Raw genomic sequence first — 7,206 nt, forward strand, 5'->3', positions numbered from 1 at the left:
AGGTATATTGTTGCATACGTAAGGGAAGTTAACGCTGCAAAAGTTAAAGTTATCACTTTTACCATAGAGCTTGGTTGTTCGATTACCATTTACCTCTTTTTTAAGTAAAATATCCAAATATATAACAGATGAGTCAGACTCTGTGGTATCTTTTATCTCAAGCTCACCGGGATATATCGTATCCACATTAGAATGGAAATAACCATTTTTACTTGACAATACGTCGTCGATATATCTAAATGTCGAGTTGAGGGCCACCGAAAATATTTTCTTCTTTTTACGTTTAAGATTCTGGAAAGTTTGTCATACAAATTTATAATTGTTAGTTGACCCTTAGACCATCTTTAAAAAATGTTTGGTTGCCCTCTCCCAACCGACTGACTAAAATGGCCTGTCTTGAAACTTTTTCTTCATATCCAGGACATGATATATTTTTTCTTTTTATTCCTTTTATCACGTCAAGAAATATGTTGAAAATTTCAGGAAAAAAAGATTTTCAAACCAGTATCTGCAGACCCAGTAAAATCTGGACTTTAATTTATCGTGGGGAATGGTTGTGTATAAAGTTGAAAAGTCGTAAGGATTTAAGCTGTTGATTTTGGTAAAATCTTCCTTGGAATTTTTAAGTATCCACATCTGATTTACACCACTTCTTGAATATATTGTTGCACAAAACTCATCTCCTTCACTGCTGTTAATATCTTCGTGAGGATTAAAGAAAAAGGCTTGGTTGAACATTACTGGAACCCGCTTTAAATCTTTGTTTGCAAGGATTCAAGAGATTATGAATTATAAGCTTTGGAATGCAATTTAAATATGCTAGGTCAAATCCATTTTGGTTCTTTGAGATATCAAAAAATATTTAAAACTGACATAAGAATTTAAAGAATTTCTTCCATACACGTAGAAAGGAAATTTTGAGTGTAAGTTTGATTAAAACTTGTAGAATTAAATCCAGGTTTTCTAAAATACAATTTATATAATGAGCCTCACTTACAACGAAGACAATGTTGTTACCTGCTTCGTCAACAGAGAATTAGTACGCACTGATCATGTAATCTAATATTATACATTTATTGCATGATAGTGAGGGAAATATGAAGACTTATTCAGCCAAGAAAATCATATTCCCCGAGGGCTTTGCCCGAGGGGAATATGATATTTCTTGGCTGAATAAGTCTTCATGTTTCCCAAACATTCATGCAATGAATTGTTTATTATACCGAAACAAGCAAAACCTTTGAAATAAACATAAACTTTCAAATTCGGCACCGCTCTCAAATTCACTTTCATTTTTTACGTAAAGTTACTATAATAGTTACACATTATCATCAATTTTGTGACGTAAACCAGGCTATTGTGACGTCTACTACTCCCGGGAGTTTTTCTTCGACGAACGAGAACTATATTGCGGGAAAATACACTAGGTGTTTCGAAGAGGTGGAATATGATGAAAAGCGTGCCGACGGCCGTGAAATATGAAGTTTTGCGGCCCGATCACGTGATAACCTAGAACCAATCATATAACGCGGTTGTGTAGAATATTTATAATGAGGTATAATAATAATTATATTATTCCTATGCATAGGAATTCAAACATTGCCTCCAAAGATTACATATTATGTCGTTGTCAAAGAGGAACGCCAACATATACTTGTGTGTAGAATCAAAGGAATTTTTCCAAAGAAATATTGTTAATAACCAATGACAAGATAGCAAAAATCACTACTTCCCATATTTATTTAGGAATGTTATCTATTAAAAAAAAAGCCAAATTCTTAATTTATCATGAGGAATCACTGAATGTTTGAATGTCGTATGTTTCGACATTGCTGAGGTTTACTGACTTTTGAAAACTTTCTAAAATTCATTGGAGATTCTGAGACCCACGTCTGATTTATATTACTTCTAGAATATACTGACTACCACAATACTTCTGAAGTTTCTCCTTAAAAGCACTTACAATAATTTTGTACGGAGAAAGGACAGGGGTTTAAAAGAGCATTAGCTTGATACTACATTGAAACATATGGAGACAACGAACAGTATTCCAGATCAAAAGTCCATAAAGCAATACAAAATAAGAACAGAGCAAACACTGACCTCCAAAACCTCAGATGTGGGATCAGGTGCCATGGAGGGGTCAGCATTCCCTGCCGACGGTCACATCTGCCGTGTGCTCCTTGTCATGATCGGGAAATAACGGAAAAAAAACTGTCGTCAATTCAGTGTATCAATAATGGACTAACAATTAGTATGAAAATCGTCAGTCAGCATTTGACTCAATGATAAATTGTATTTGCTGTCAAGGTCATTGTTTCGACCATAGGACTTATGATGACTTTAAACGAGCCTGCTGAAACTTCCTTGTTTCATCAACTTGTTTGTCAATAATTTACCTCGTTATAGAAAATGTTCATACGTATAGCATTTTTTTGCGTATCGAATCAACTGAGATATGTTAACTCCGTATGCAGGCGATGAAGGTATATTGCTGCATAATGTATCGCTGTGAGAATGTTTTTGAAGTTTGGAAATCTCATATATGCAGCGTAGATAGGATATTTTTCAAAAATGTAATGTGATTTTGAAGAACAATATCTTTAGAAAACAAAAAGTCCAAAAGTAGGACTGAAACTAAATTATTTCAAATTCAGTTATAATAATTAGCCTTACAAATAATTACAAATAATTTAAACGCTTTAAGAAAATAGAATAATGCTTTTCTTTTTTCAAAAACGACAAATAACTTTAAATAATTTCAGATAAACTTTAAGTGTTTAAGAGATGGTAAATTATTCTTGTGCACAATTTGAAAGAATTTAATGTTTTAATTATATATCCACATATTTCAACACCAAACTATAATTAGTGAGATAAACTTCAGTAAGATTCTTTGATATTTAGAAAATTGGGTGATGGTAGATGTATCGTGTCTAAACTCGTTATTTTTTTATTCATAAAAAATTGTTTTCAAAACTATTTAGTACTATCAACTTAATATGTATAACACTTTGCTTTCTTAATAGCAGATTTAAGTTTTTCTGACTAGGTCAACTTATTCTCTCTTTAAATTCAATTCTTACATTAAAGAAATGAAAAAAAATATTATCAGATTTAAAGAATCAAAAGAGGTTTTTTTTTTCTAATTTAATTGTATCAAATTTATTGCCATTATTTGTTAACATTTATTTACCATTCAAGTAGTCGACAGCCTGGCGCAGTGGTTAGAGCGTGTGCTCTAGAGTCGCCAAGTAAGAAGTCAATCCTTGCGTCGCCGGTTCGAATCCCATTGTGGGACGTGGAGATCGGTCCTTCGGATGAGACCGTATAAAGCAAGGTCCTATGTCGCAGTAGGTGCTCGGTACGAAAAAGACCCCTCCCTGCTCAATGGCCCTAAGTGCCGATCGAGTATAGGAAAAAAATTGCAGCACTCCACCGGCAAGTGGTAGCGTCTTTATAAGAGCGAAAAATTCTCGAGAGGGTCATTAAACAATGTACAGTTCATCAATCAGCCTTACAAGTAATATATATATATTCATTTGAAAGTATGAATCTTGAATCATACGCTACTTACATTTATTTCATTTTATATTAAAAAAAGGGATTTGTAAAGCTGGAACAAGTGACCATTTTTTTTTACTCAACACAATATATGTACATTTATTATGTTTTATGGTATACAAAATTGAACATTTATTGTGTAACATGCAAATTATCATTCTTTTGTGTTCGGCGAGGGAGGGGTTAATTTGCTTGCTAAACACTTGTAATAAAAAATACAGTTATATGTATCTTATTCACGCTTAAAATATAATATAAGAGAGCATATAAAAACAGAAACAATAAAATGCACTTATCCTTTACATTTATCACACTTCACAAGAAAAGCATTTATCAGATTGAGCTGTATTTTGTATTAAAAAAGAAAATTATGATAGTTATCTACAAAAAACCTTTTTTTGAGTGAAGGAGAACATGGTCCCATGGAAATGTCTGGTTTTTAGTAAGTAGACACGTGTAACTGACATGTTCAGCCATCAATTCACTGACCAATTCTTTAATAAATACCGAGGTTTTCCGATTTCTGTACAGACCCCTTGTCCACTCCACTGATTAAAGGTAAGGGAATTATTTTAGGTTTTATTCCGAGTATAAGGTAAAAAGATGTAAATTACTAGTATATCTTTGTTAATAACCAAACTTTGTTTAATGCTGCTTTTGTTGTGAACATTACTATTTCTTAACAATATTTACATTCAACGAAGTATCTGGCATCTTTCAACTTGTAGTATACCTTATATTATATGTGCTTCAAACTGCATGTTCTCTAAAAAATTGAGCTTTAAATGAGAAATGGTAAGCTGACCTTACCAGGGCATTAATGACTTAATGACAATATTAGGAACAACATAATTATTAAATTATATAATAAACCTGCAGTTTTTAAATCCTGAAATATGCAGGCACAAAATTAAGAATACCTTTGAATGGTGTGTCTTCGGAATTTTTCAACTGCAATGTCGGGGTTAGACAAGGTGAAACTCTTTCACCTTTTTTATTTTCATTGTATATCAATGACTTAGAAAATTATCTTACAGAAAGGAATGTTAACGGCATAGAGAATTTTTCTAAAGAGACTGAGGATGACCTTACCATTTTAATCAAACTGTTTATATTATTTTATACCGATGAGACGGTTATTTTGTCTGAAACCGCAAATGATTTACAGCATGCATTAAAAGATTTTTCTGTATATTGCAAAACATGTAAATTCCACGTTAATGTTAATAAAACAAAAATTTTCATTTTTTTAACATACATTTTATACCAAGTTTAAAAAATTAATTTAGAAATGTCTTTTCAAAAGGCAATGTAACAAGAAAAATTTTAAATAACTATCAACGCCTTTGATAAAAAGTTTTATTAGATGGACAGATGGAACTTTTAATATTGAAATATAAAAAAAAATGAAAGAGTGTGTAATTTATGTAATAATAATCAGATAAGAGACAATTTCATTACTTACTGGAATGTAATGCATTATTTGTGATATATTAACAAGAATTTTTACAAAGTTTGAATGTGATAAATACTTAACTATTTTACCAAGAAAATTAATTTAAAAATATCTTTTCAAAATTCGGAATAAGAAATCAACGTCTTCCAAAAGAGATGGGTAGATGGAATGATATTGAAAAAAAATGAAAGAGTGTGTAATTTATGTAATAATAATCAGATAGGAGACGATTTCATTACTTACTGGAATGTAATGTATTTGGTATTCGAAAAGATTTTTTGTTGCAGAAATACTATGTACATCCAAATATAAAATTCTGTAATTTAATGACAAGTGCTGATCCAGTATTCTTACGAAAAGTCTGTATTTTTATCACCAAAATTTTTGAAACTGTCTGTGCTCCTCTCCTGTAATTTCTGCTCGTCCATAATTATTATAAATATGTATATATGTTCCTCTTGCATACATATGGTTTTTGAGAGAATAAATGAATGAGCTTCGTCTCTTACCAATGCCTTATATGCCGGTATATGATTTAGTTATGTATTCTTAAAAACAGTAGAAAATATATTTCCTTACTCAGCCCAGCACCATTAAGAGATAAAAAATTATATACATTTATGAAATAAGGATGTAAGGAAAAAGATTGCATTTTTGTATAAATTTTGTGTTAGATTCCGTAATTCCTGCGTTTAATTTTCATAGTCTTCTTATTCATCTGTTCATATTAGATTGATTGTAAATTGTTTGTCCTCCAGTTAGAGAATTCTTCACCTAAATGGAGACGTCAACAGATGCATATATCAGTAAATCGAGAAGAAACAGTGTATGTTTAATTTGAAATTTTTCTTGACATTTCGCGGAGGATTCTTGATTTCTAGGATCTATTCAAAACTTGGAAACAATAAAAAAAATGAACAACCTCGTAAAAATTAGTAGTATATTAGTTTCATAGTATGCAAAATATTAGGATTCATATCAGAGGTATAATTGACAAAAAAATAAATACATTTAATTTCTGTTAATTTTTGATAATCTTGATTGATATGCAGAACTCTCGTGATGTATAATTGCAAAAATCTTATGATTTATTGGCAAAATCTTGTAACTCACATTTTGCATACCTACATATCTTTTTTTGATATAAAAATCAACTTTTCTGATTCAATCACAAGATCTTCATGTATTAATCACAATCTGAATCATAAGTTTAAAATGAAAAACAAACGCTTTCAAAACCTGTATCATATCAAATGTTTGCAACACAATCCAATGATAACTGTATATAAACCATTTGAATAGGAAAAAAAAATCAAATGTTTACGTTTATGTTTATATCAAGTTTACGAATATGAACAATTTTTCAAAATTGTTTGACATTTCCTATGCCAATATATACTGTATCTATATTAGTACTTTGAAAAAAAGAGAGACAAATACTCCGGCACTTATTAGGAGAATATGCTGAAATCAATTGTGCCTTCATTATAAATTCGTATTCATCGTAAAGTTAGGATATTTGAAGCCATAAGTACATACATTTTTTCTTAAATATACAATTTGTTTTGATTTGTGAACAATTTATGCCATTCTATATAAGGTCAAGATAGGACAAGACTCCTTTTTGGCCCCTGCTTTGTGGTGTCTTTGGGGCGATGCAATAGTTCAAGATTACAAACCCTTTGCTATTCCTCTTACAAAATGAGAACTGATTCTTACCTATGGGGTACACAAAGGTCACAAGAAGGTCAAGAAATATGACAATTTTCGATTTTCTCTCTCTCTCTTTTATGGAAATTTTGTTACAAAAAAATACAAAGCACACAGATTTGCCTATCTATAAATTTTATATATTAGATACACTTGTACCAGATGCTTCATTGTCTTGTGTTTATAATGTCAGATAAACAAGACTGTGCTCAATGCTTCCCAAAGTGAAAAGTATTTCATATTTTGACAAACTGGAATCAGATTTGAGAAAAAAACATGGAAAATTTCCCATTTTGGAGCGTTTGTGACTTTTCTGTACTTTTTGAATCAAAATTATTGTTGGTTTTAAAATAAGCAACATGTCATGATCTTAACTTCAAACTATCACGTATAACTGTGTTTTAATTTTTATAGCAAATAAGGGCCATATTTAGCTGTTACCTGACTTTGTCCTTTATTTTTTTTTCAGTTAGACC

This window comes from Saccostrea cucullata, unplaced genomic scaffold (genome assembly GCF_032062105.1).
Source record: "Saccostrea cucullata isolate Sc308-1 unplaced genomic scaffold, CSIRO_AGI_Scuc_v1 ctg259, whole genome shotgun sequence".
NCBI lineage: Eukaryota > Metazoa > Mollusca > Bivalvia > Ostreida > Ostreidae > Saccostrea > Saccostrea cuccullata.